This window comes from Pectinophora gossypiella, chromosome 22, assembly GCF_024362695.1.
Source record: "Pectinophora gossypiella chromosome 22, ilPecGoss1.1, whole genome shotgun sequence".
Classification (NCBI taxonomy): domain Eukaryota; kingdom Metazoa; phylum Arthropoda; class Insecta; order Lepidoptera; family Gelechiidae; genus Pectinophora; species Pectinophora gossypiella.
In genome coordinates, this window is record NC_065425.1 from 8,277,618 (window position 1) to 8,291,280 (window position 13,663).

Here is a 13,663-nt window from a genome sequence, read left to right on the forward strand (position 1 = left end):
TTTACTTAAGTACATAACATGAGCCATGGCAGTACAGTTAGTAGAAGGCTCGCCTCTCACTCTAATTCAAATTCAAATTCAAAAATATCTTTATTCAGTAGGTAACATAGTTACACTTTGAATCGTCAATTTTACATAACGAACGTCTCATACGCCTAAAACTACTGCAGCTTCTCACAACCTGTATAGCCGGGGAAAAGAAGCTGCAAGAAAAACCTCGGCACAGGGCCCTAGACGTTCTTTTAAAAAAAATAAAAATAAAATATTGGTATACAATTGAGTAATTTAGCTGCCTAATATCAGTTCTCAGACAGTTAATCCCATGCATTCATATCTTCTAAATAACCACTAACTTTATAATAACCTTTTTTGTAAAGTTTTTGTTTAACATAACATAACATAACAAATACTTTATTGCACAAACAGGAAAAAACAAAATACAAAACAAAAGAGAAATAGAATTAGTACAATAGGCGGCCTAACTACTGTCTTAAAACAGTTGAAAGGCAAATTCTGAATGTCAATGGGAATCTTATTGTAAAAACGTATACATTGCCCCTTAAAAGATTTAGTAATCTTATGTAATCGACTGACTTGTAAAGCAAGTTTATTTTTATTCCTGGTATTAACAATGTGCCGATCGCTATTTTTTGCAAATAATCCTATATGTTTTTTTACATAGGTATATTAAGTTTTCAAAGATATATTGTGATGCCAAAGTTAAAATATTAATTTCTTTAAATTTATTTCTAAGTGACATCTTGGGTCCCAATTTGTAAATCGCCCGAATGGCTCGCTTTTGCAGAACAAAAATGCTGTTAATATCTGCAGCATGACCCCACAGCAAGATGCCGTACGACATTAGACTGTGGAAGTAGGCAAAATAATCTATGGTCGCAGGTTCGAATCCAGCACTAAATCGATGTCGAATTTTTCGAATTCATGTTTGGATCATAAATGATTATCGCGTGCTCAGTGCCGAAAACATCTCGAGGAAACCCACACTCCAGAGAAATGCATTTTCGGAGGTATGTGATTCGCAAGTTGAAAGGTTAGACAGGCAGTCGCGTCTGTAAAAAACTGGACCTGTCAAATCTTCATGTTAATTAAGCGGACCTTCTGAAAAACGGGATAATGCTAAGGAGATGATGACTTAAGTACATAACATAAACAGCCTTTATACGTTCTACGGAGCGCAGGCTTCCTAATGAACCGGAGGGGTTTTGAATAACCATGGCCATCTACGATATAGAGAACTTGTGAAGCATGGCCAGTGTACGCGGACGATGTCGCCGGGTGAGAGCCTTCAGCGCTCCCCATTTGTCCGGCCAAGTAGTTAATGCTATCTGCGGCAAATCTACAATAAGTCACGTCAAAAAAAAAATGGTCTATGTCGCCGGCAGGTTTGTTATACGAGCACACCCCTGATACTTCATACAAATAACCTAGTTTTACACAGACACTACACACTGACGTTATCGTGCGTACGCGCATCTGTGTGTGACGTCTGACACCATACGATTCTAAGTCTAATCTAAGTCTAAACTATGTTCGAGGGGGTGAGGTAAACCTAGCTCAGACGCTAGAGGGGAGCGGAGAGTTGCCGTTCTATACGTCCGTAATCCTTTATGGGGTGGGCAGAGCCACAAGTAATCAAAGACAACTTGCAGCCACCGTTGATACGATGTCGTAAGCTGGATATGATGAGCCTTATGGTGATAAGGGATCAGCCTATCGCCCATAACATTAGTCCATCATGTTAGAGGACACAATCCCTCTGTCGGTTCGCCTCTGTGTTTTATATGTAGTATTATTTCTTATTCTGTACCACGAGTCACTAACCACTTCGGTGACAGAACACTCGGCAAACGAGTAAGTACCGTATCTACAACATGCTGCCTGTCAACATACGACACGAGTGCAATAGGAGTTTTTGTAAACCTTTACCATAGAATAAGGAACAATACTACGTATAGAACGGAAACTCTCCGCTCCCCACCAGCGGCTGAGCTAGGTTTACCTCACCCCCGTCGGTCTTACTTTAGTCTACAATCGTACGGGCGTCATAGGTACGTCACACACAGTAGCTAAATATAAATTTAATTGCAAGGTTAAAGTCATCTTTAAATTGTTATAAGTAGTTATAATAACTTAGTCGGAACTGCAGGAAAAACCTAGTTAGTGTAAACCATTAAGTGCATTAATGGGTGCAAAAATGCCTGCAATATTGCATTTGCCATGGCCTCGCAGAAGCATGCGTGTCATATTGATACTTGCCTAGTTGTCATAAATTATGACGTGGTAGGTAAACGCGGAAGAAGTTATATCCTTACTTTATGAAGGACTTTGATTGATATTAAGTTAACCTACCACACATACACACACACACACATATACATACAATCACACAGCTCGGCGAGGTGGGTACTTAGGGTGGTATTTATAAACAAATCTCAGCTGAGACTGCCCTCAAGATCATGCTCAAATCCGTGTCTATCTATAAGAACTGTCACATTGACATGATCTTGAGGGCAGTGTCGAAGCTGAGATTAGTTTATTAATACCAGCCTTAGATCATCTTACGATGGATGTACCTCTGACTACCCCATTGGAATATAGTTGTGAGCTTATGCCATGTTGTTAACCTAACATTGATATATAAACCCACGCTCGTTAATCCTAATGGCGTGGGTAGGACTACAAGAAGTAAGCCGTCAGAATAAAACCACGTAACAAGCGACTTTTTAAAAATCACATTCTGACACCATGAGCCGAGGTTCGCGCCCCCCTGGGCATTTTTTTTTTTTTTGACGTGACTTATTGTAGATTTGCCGCAGATGGCATTAACTACTTGGCCGGACAAATGGGGAGCGCTGAAGGCTCTCACCCGGTACAACGTTTAAGACAACAGGCCTGAGGGTGCCCAGTTGGGCGCGAACCTCGGCTCAGGGCGTCGTCTGAGAGGAAAAATATTTGAAAGAATTAATCGACCCTAGTGGGTCGATAGCGATAAGCGCTGAATGAGGGAAGGCCCCCCTGGGCGCCTTCAGGCCTGTTGCCTTTAATTTCAGAGCCCTCTGCGCTCTCCATTTGTTCGGCCAAAACCTACAACAAGTCATATTAAAAAAAAACTATCTTTCTAAAGCGCAAATAGTAGATACAACGCTTATCTATCCTGTCTGTGACATGTCGATATATATCTATGCCCGTCTTCCCATGCTTCATTGGTTATTGAATAATAGACATCAGTATGAGACCCATAAACCCATCCCATTGCAGACAGACAATAGGTTTATGTAAGTACACATTGGTGCTAATTCCTGTAGAGACCATCTAATTTTACATACATACATAAACTCACGCCTATTTCCCACCGGGGTAAGCAGAGACTATAGAATTCCATTTGCTTCGATCCTGACACACTTCTCTTGCTTCCTCCACATTCATCAATCGCTTCATACACGTACGCACGCCGGTTCAGAGTTATTTTAAGTTATATCTGTCATTTTCTTATCCGCCGAAAAGGAAAGGGACGGGTAATCGACAAGCATAAAATTTATGGAACACGCGTCAATTTTAAGCACAAATCTAAAACAGCCCTATAAAAATTTTACATTGGCCAATAACCCGACAGAATTAAGTTGACAGCACACGTCAATCGGTTTGCATACCAGCGATATACCTTTTTGATTCGCCCTGGTTAGATACTCATTCTTCCTGAAATTAAGAGCTGTCAATCATCCGTCCCTTTCCTTTTCGGCGGATAAAAAAATGACGGGTATAACTTAAAGTAAAATGTCTGCAGGAACGTGTCTGCAGGAATCGGGGCTATTGTATTTTTGAATAAGTAAGTACTTAGCTAAATTAATTTAGTGAGCCGGCTATCATTGTTAGAACCTACATTGTAAGCCTGATTGACAAAGGTTGATGGAATCCAATGAAAATTGAATTTCTTATCATTAACAAATATAGACTATCCTATCATGATCGAATTTCAGATGAGCGTCAAAATGGCCGGTCGCTCGGCGTCACAGACCAAGTAGATGTGCTCGGCGTATTTTAAGTTGAAATGGTGCTCAATCATTGATCTTAATTGTTGGATGGAAAACGTTGTTTTTGGTATTAGTATAACAAAACACTTTGGAGAAGAGCTCTTCTGACAGCCAACATGGCATGGCGTGTTGACTTATTTTGTAATTTTGTATATTTTAACAGAAAAAATACTTAATACCTACTAAAACAGATAGTATTATTCCGCACATTCCGTTAAATAAAAATAATAATAAATAAAAACGTTTATTATTATTATTATTGTTATATATTACATAAACTCACTATAAACTCGCCTATTTCCCATCGGGGTAAGCAGAGACTATGGAATTCCATTTGCTTCGATCCTACATACTTCTCTTGCTTCCTCCACATTCATTAATCGTTTCATACACGCACGCCGTCAGAGTAGACCTTTCTGAACCTTTTTAACTGTTATATTATTTCTAAAATACGTTGGAAGTGAATGTCTGGGGCCTGTTTAATAAAATTTACAATTTTAAATTACAAAGACAATTTGATGCATTGCGGAGTGTATGATCACAAATATTTTGCAGTTTCATATAAGCTACGTATTGAACACCAAATTGTCGGTGTAATTTACAATTGTAAGTTTTATGACACAGGCTGGTGATACGAAATTAGCGACACTAATAGGAAAGCAATGATTGAGCACCTTTCCAACTTAATATACAACGTGTGACGCCGAATAACCGGCCATTCTGACCCTCACGATTTTCGCTTTGTCCGCGAAAGTGTTAAGGGTGAAGAATAAAAGACAGATGGACAACTAAATACTACTTTACTTTTATTGTACAGAACTGGTGTTCTAGACATAGATAGACTTTCATGTCTAAGGCGTAAGGTTGAATATAGCGCGATGTGTGTCTCGACAGCTTGACAGGTGTTATAGCACATGTTCTAACTGACAAATGAATTGCCTACAGGGGGGTTAAAATGGCCACATCGAAGCAATTCATCTAAGAAAGCAATATTGCTATTTGACATTTATTTGCATTGCGCACTTACTTTTATATGCGCAAATGTCAAATTGCAATATTGCTTTCTTAGATGAAAAATTGCTTCGATGTGGCCATTTTAACCCCTGGTCACTTAATAGCCAGATCTATTGTAATAGAGGCTGGCGGGAGGGCCTTTTTTTGACGTGACTTATTGTAGATTTGCCGCAGATGGCATTAACTACTTGGCCGGACAAATTGGGAGCGATGAAGGCTCTCACCGGTACAACGTTTAAGACAACAGGCCTGTGGGTGCCCAGTTGGGCGCGAACCTTGGCTCAGGGCGTCGTCTGAGAACAAAAATATTTGAAAGAATTAATCGACCCTAGTGGATAGATAGCGATAAGCGCTGATTGAGGGAAATCGTCGACCACGCCGGCGGGGTCGTTATCGGGGTCCTGAAGAGGGGGAGGGCGAAATTACATCTGTGGTATGGCATATTATTAGATTACTATTACTTACCCTGGAGTTAACAAGAAACAAACAAGAAACAAGAAACAAGAAACATTTATTGAGAAGCTGTGTAGGTACATACATGCAGAGTTACATATCCTGTTCGCACAGGATCCGCTTACCTAACCTGAAGATTTGATAGAGCCGGTTTTTTTACATTATGTCCCTTGTCCTTGTATAGTGTGGATATTTCTTGCTGCCTACGATCCCAGGCATGTCGTTCGACCCGACAAAGATAAATGCACTTTGCACAGTAATCAATAAGGTACCCTATCAATAAAAAGTGCAATTATTCAATAACTAGTACACACCGGATATAAGCAGTTAGAACCGGTTCCAGGCGGTTACCATTAACCAATTGTCCGTTAAGATACAGATCTAAGTAATAGTTTGTTTACTCGTATGTAGTCGAGAAGATATATTTTTTTATTTGCTTTAACAAAGTGATTTGCCCGCATGGGATTCGAATTTGGACCTCCCATGAGCCCAAACTTGACGCAATCACTTTGTGTTTGGTCAGCACTGCAAGCTTAAGGAGTTGCGGCAAATTTCGAGGAAAGTGAGGAGTATGAATGTGGATAGATTTAAGGTAGGGCACAAATTCAAATTTAAAAATATCTTTATTCAGTAGGTAACACTGTTACACTTTGAATCGTCGATTTTTACATAACGAACGTCTCTTCCGCCTAAAACTACTGCAGCTTCTCACAACCTGTATAGCCGGGGAAAAGAAGCTGCAAGAAAAACCTCGGCACAGGACCCTAGACGTTCTTTAAAAAAATATATACATAAAATATTGTTATACAATTGAGTAATTTAGCTGCCTAATATCAGTTCTCAGACAGTTAATCCCATGCATTCATATCTTCTAAATAATCACTAACTTTATAATAACCTTCCAATCAATCAAAGCAATCCAAGAAAGTGTGGATGGATTGTGTGTGAAAGGTGAAGAAGAAGACTGATGACGAGTGGAGACAAGAGAGACGAGAGACGAGGATAATGGCAGGAGGATGATGATGAAATCCTGGTGCTGTCCACCTCCATAAATAATTACGCTTTTGAAGTAACTGTACAGGGTGTTAGTGACATCGTAACGAAAACTAGGTTTTATGTAATGCCTAGATAAACAGCTGAGTTAATAAATAAGACCTTCGCAGGTTTTCGAGTGATCAGAGTTAGGTAATAGGTATGTATTGCACTGTAATCTAGTACTAAAAAGATACGGAAGCGAGTAGGTATACATGGAGTTAGTGACATCGTAACGAAAACTTTCAGGGATGGTTCAGGCCATGATTCTGAGTTGATATCAAGTGGATTTATACGTCGCAAAAGTATGGAACGGAAAATAATTAATTTAAAAAAACATTAAAATATTCATGAATTTTTCGACGGAATATTCCACTTGATATTAACTCAGAATCATGGTTTGAATTATCCCCCTCAGTATTTGTTACGATGTCACTAACAGAACGTATTTGCCTGAAATGTAGATTATCATTATATAGATGGTTATACATTGGTTATTGGCCGTAAAAATACACCTCCACTAACCCGCAGTGGAACAGCGTGGTGGAGTATGCTCCATACCCCTTCCGGTTGATCGAGGGGAGGACTACGCCTACTTAGTCTGCTGTTTAATGATTATTAGATTATTCATAAAAATGTAACTTTAAAAAGTAAAACCCGACTACGCAGAAATCGCGCAACGAACAATCAAGCCGCTTCTAGTGATAACTCATATTTTAATATATTATATCTGACAAGTGGTTTAGAAGTTAGGTGAGAACACACGTGCATACATACGTGGCGATCAAACACATAACCCTCCTTCTTCGTCGCAGTCGGGTAAATATCAAATGTGGCGTATTGTTTTCGTTCTACCGTAACGGGATGTGAACAGTTTACAATAAATGACATATGATTATTAGTTTCAATCATGTCGCTATGGAGAGGTCAAGAATCGCGCGGTTGGTTTATCTACATATTATTTTGCATATGACGGCAGCTGTCAGAATATTCCTACCTACTGGGCGCGCGGTAACGATAAGATTTTTGTACGGATAATCTGGAATATGGTGGACTATAAAAAAAATCTATATAGGATATTCCGTTTTTAACCCCCGACGCTAAAACGACGGGGTGTTATAAGTTTGACTTGTCTGTGTGTAAATGTGTATGTGTCTGTCTGTGGCATCGTAGCTCCCAAACGGACGATCCGATTTTAATGCGGTTTTTTTTTGTTTGAAAGATATAATCACAGTCGAGAGAGTTCTTAGCTATATTTGGTGGAAATCGGTTCAGGTCTTCAAGGTCATCAGGTCGTTTGTTAAGCTCAGATTGCTTGCAAGCATATGTGGGATAAGTTACTTTTTTGCTTTTATTTATTATATAAGTAGGGTTTAGCATTTTTTACCTTTTATAATTGAATACTTTTTACGATAAGTGATAAAAATCGGTCTGAATCGACGGATCGTACAGACAAATCGTAACGTTGTTTGGGGCCCTTTTAAATCACAATCGTACCTAAGTTTTCCGTAAGACCTTTTAGATAGAATCGACCGGTCTAATCTCGACTGCTACATCACTATCATCATCATCATGTCGTTCAAACTGCCGTCGGCGAATAGGTCGTTGTTGTGGTGGGCTCTGCTGGCTGGCGAAACCGGACTTCGACTTGAAGGTCCGGTCACTTGGCACGCAGTAAAGCCGGCCTGACGAATTGAGTGTGTAGGAGGGTTTCGGTCGAATCTTCCGTATGTGACGTTTCGTGTTGTTTGTGTCTTGTTTACGTCACAATGCTAAATGGTTGGTGTACTAAGTTCAAGAAAAATATGAAATTCTGATTAATAAATAAAGACAGATCTGAAACTAACGGAAACAAACTTTTTTCTCTTTTTAAATAAGTAACTTTTTTATGAATTTGAATTAAGAATAACGTACTTAATAATATGTGCGACATTTTATCACGTTTTTCTATGACGTCACAGTGTGCTTTTTCATACAAATTCCGTAGTAATTTCGTGTTTCGACGTTTAGTAAAAAGTAACTGATTTGACTAGTTGGAAAACTAGCCTAATGAACGTCACAACATTGGCTATAGCACAGGACCGCGAAAAATGGAAAGAGGAAGGGGAGGCTTTTGCCCAGCAGTGGGATCTTGTAGGCTAGATTAGATAAGATTAGATTAGACTCGTGCTTAGGGAAACTCACAGAGAAAATTTAAAGTAATATTAGTACTCAATATTGTTGATAGCGCCGGCGTCGGCTTAATGACGATACATAGATGGAAAGAATTTCGCATGGGGCTCTGTCTAACCTCTCAAACAAGCACGTCAAGGGGTTATACTATATAATATATTATAATATATATTATATATTTATAATATATAGGTATATAGGCATACTTATATATTTATTTATTCAATTTACAATATAAGACTACAGATAACGCCAAAATATTTGTATATGGTATATAGGTACCTTTATTATTGTTTATATAGCAGTAAACATTGTTTTTTATATGATATCAAAGGTTAACCAAAAAGTGTGTTAACAGGTAAACAGCGAAGCGGTCAACGTCCGCATTTGTGACTTAAATCATTGTTAATTTGTTCATTTTTCCTTATGATACTTTGACTTCGTACGTGGGTAACCTTGACTTTGCTTGGCCGTTAAACTTCGAAGTACTTATATAAGTACATTTATAACACCATCCCCTAGTCAGTTCAAATCCCATGGAATAGCGGGCGAGCCTATTGCCAATAACCGGGCATAAATTCTGGAAACCACGTATGTTTGTACTTATTGCATACTTACAATACAAGAAATAAACATAAAATTGCTATTCAAAATTCTAGATTAAGTAAATTAAATTCATCTTTTTTGGGGTTATGTATACGTTTTTACAATAAAATACCAGATAATATTTTAAATTTGTCAGAAAATAAATTTAAAGCTCACGTGAAGCTTACTTTATGTAAAAAAGCTTATTATAAGATTAATGACTACCTAAATGATAAAAATGTCTGGTATTGAATGTGTTCCTCTAGTTATTAAATAACTTGTAATGTATATCCTCATTGGTTTTTAAAAGATGTGTTGCTGTTGCAGTTTCTTGTCATTTCTTCTCCTCAGCCATAACACCTTGCGAAATGACGTAAATTCAAAAATGTTACATTGACCTTCAACAAGTTTATGCATGATAATTACGTTGAATAAATGATTCTGATTTCTGATTTCTGATTGACAATTTTATAATTAATTTTGTTTATTTATACTATTAAACAGAACAACCAGTTTAGTACAATAGGCTAGTTTACCTTTATAAATAAATAAATAAATTATACTGATTAAGCGTACACATACAGTTATTAAGCGACGTATCTGTTATTCTCTCGCGTGGATGTGAGATGAATGACCGACCTTATCAACTCTGGAACTAATCTGTTCTGCGGACGGCATAGATATGATAAGCCATTGTTAGCTCTAGGTTGATAACTTATCATTACAATCATATGCGAATATTTATACAACAACTCTTAATTAGAGCTACGTGGGTATAACATTTATATACATACATACATAAACTCACGCCTATTTCCCACTGGGGTAAGCAGAGAATTCCGTTTGCTTCGATCCTGACACACTTCTCTTGCTTCCACATTCATCAATCGTTTCATACACGCACGCCAGTTCAGAGTAGATCGTACTGAACCTTTTCTAAGGACTTCTCCAATTTAATCAATGTACGTCCTACTAGGTCTTCACTGCCAGCCCTACCACCAACCAAGGAAAAGGAAAGGGACGGGTAATCGACAAGCATAAAATTTATGGAACACACGTCAATTTTAAGCACAAATCTAAAACAACCGTCTAAAAATTTTACATTGGCCAATAACCCGACAGATTAAGTTGACAGCACACGTCAAACGGTTTGCATACCAGCGAGATACCTTTTTGATTCGCACGGGTTACTCATTCATTTACTCATTCTTCCTAAAATTAAGAGCTGTCAATCATCCGTAACATTCCTTTTCGGCGGATAAGAAAATGACAGGTATAACTTAAAGTAAAATTAGGAGATGTCTGCAGGAATTGGGGCCATTGTGTAGTGTCTGTGTAAAACGAGGTGTTTTGTATGAAGTGTCCGGGGTGTGACTATGGGCCTAAGGCTCTGCCCGGATCCGCGTTTGTCCGTGTTTATGTGTTTATCTGGAAAGTTCTGTAACGTTTGTAACTGGAATCTGCGGGTCCTTCGTGTCTCTGCTCAGATACGATTAATTAGATTAACTAACAAGTGTACTTACTGAAAGTTTAAGTGGTTACATAAACAGCCTATATACGTCCTACTGCTGGGCACAGGCCTCTCCTCAATCAACCAGAGCTGCTCCAATGCGGGTCGGTGGAGGTGTTTTTACGGCTAATAGCCGGGACCAACGGCTTAACGTGCCCTCCGAAGCACGGAATCATCTTACTTTTTTGGACAATCAGGTGATTCAAGCCTGAAAAGTGATTTCGACAATGTCCCCATCGGGAATTGAACCCGGACCTCCAGATCGTGAGCCTAACGCTCTAACCACTAGACCACAGAGGCTGTTGGTTGGTTGGTGAGTTGGTTAGGAACATTAAATTATTGTTTTACAACATATACAGGCTGTTAGTGACATCGTAACGAAAACTTTGAGGGACGATTCAGACCACGATTCTGAGTTGATATCAAGTGGAATTTTCCGTCGCAAAACTATGGAACGGATAATAATTAAAAAAGACACTAAAATTTTCATAAATTTTCCGACATAAAAATTCACTTGATATTAACTCAGAATCATGGTCTGAATCACCCCCTCAGTATTTATTACGATGTCATAACCAGTGTTGCCGACAGTAATTTGCTAAAATCCCCAAACGCATTGTCGAAATTCCCCACGTTTGGGGAAAGAAAAATTATAATTCCCCACAGAAATAAAACAACCAAAAATGTAGGTAAAGTTCGGTCTCTGTGAGAATTGCATTTCTGACGTATGTCAGATATCACTAGTGTCACATTCACTGTAAAGTTCTTTTTAATATCTATATTTTTTAATTATATTTTTCGTTACGTTGAAGAGCAAATACCATCGGCAAATACAAATACATGCATCCAAAGTTACATTGTTTATTGAATCAACCAGTCAGAAATGCATTTTCTCGGCGGCCGTTCTTTTAATTTTACTCTCCAGATTCTGCTGTAAACTTGACGTCAAAATACGGGAGTAGTTGGACGGCAACTTGACCATTATTCTGACGTCAACTTACGGAATAAAAGGCTATCAGGGAAATCAATCAAGAATAGCAGAAATTTGATGTTAAATATCGCGTATTTGTGTTCATACTTAAAATCCCCGCATTTTCCCCGAATTGAAGCTCTCCCCACACATTCCCCAATCAGCTTTGCTTTCCCCGCAGTTTGGCGAATTCCCCACAGATCGGCAACACTGGTCATAACACCCTGTATAGTCTCACGTTTGACTACAATCCCACTTGATGGTAAATGACGATGTGGTTTAGGGTGAATCACGCTTACTTAGCAAATTGAGGCTAGGCTAGAGAAAAATAAAATATAAAATATAATTTATTCATACTGATTAACATATACTGATTAATTTAAATAGTTAAATAAAGTAAAAAATATTTGAGCATTTTTTTTACATAATCTAGTGAATATGTCAATTAATAGCATAATAAGGGAACATATTAAAATCCTTTTAGCGTTAATTGATTAATTTTAAGATCTACGAGGAAATCTATTTAATGTATTATTAATGATTTACGAGTATAATGACATTTGGATGTATCTGTAGCATGCGTCTTGTCACGTATACATCGAGTAGAAATCATTAAAAAAAATGTTAAATACCAAAACTATTAGTTGATATACAATTTGACCTAATTTATATTAACCAATTAACCAATGTTACGTGTAAATTCCAATGAAATCGGCTGGGGGGTTAAAATGGACACATCGAAGCAAATCATCTAAGAAAGCAATATTGCTATTTGACATTTGTTTGCATTGCGCACTTACTTTTATATGCGCAAATATCAAATTGCTCCCCGATTTAGGGATCTAAGAAGCCACATTGAAGGATCGTAATAGTCACATTGAGGAGCTCGGTGGCGCAGCGGTAAACGCGCTCGGTCTGCGATTGTTGATGTTCAGCAACTTTCGCAAAGGCCGGTCATAGGATGGGTGACCACAAAAAAAAAGTTTTCATCTCGAGCTCCTCCGTGCTTCGGAAGGCACGGTAAGCCGTTGGTCCCGGCTGCATTAGCAGTCGTTAATAACCATCAATCCGCACAGGGTCCGCGTGATGGTTTAAGGCCCGATCTCCCTATCCATCCGTAGGGAAGGCCCGTGCCCCAGCAGTGGGGACGTTAATGGGCTGATGATGATGTCACATTGTCATAGAATAAACAATAAGTACTATAGACTGACGCCGCGCATCAATACGAGCATAATTAACCTCTCATGAATTTTCGACAGGAAATTCCACTTGAACGCAAATATCAAATTGTAATAAGTAATTCTATATAAGGTGAAAGGCTGCAATGGTTTTTGCCCTCGGGGCACTAGCCTTAAATAGACTACTATTTAAGACTCTATTGATTGGCACGTTGTGCAGATATTTCGGGAGATTTACCCTATTTTAACGTTCTAGAAATAAAGCAGACGACCTCTTCAAAGGCTAGACAGTTTGACCACTAATTTGCGGTCCCGGGTTCGATTCGCGGTCGCGTCATTCTATCAAGCGTCATTTCATGGAAATAGAATAGAATAGAAATCATTTATTTTAGATATAAGTATTGGTATAACAGTAGAAGTGAACATTGTAATTACAAACTTATTTCTAAAAAGGGACGTCATCTCAGATTATATGTTACTAAATAAGAGAAAGCTCTCGGTGAGGTGTGGGTACTTAATTCATCTTGCGATAGATGTTCCTCTGACTACCCCAATTGAGATATAGTCGTGGGATTATGTTATAACAAGAGCCAGGGTTCGATTCCCGGGAATGTTACTGTAAAAGCCCGAAGTACCTACGGTAAATTCTAAGATGTTAATCCCCCTAGTTATAGAGGTCGAGGAAGCAATTTATCTC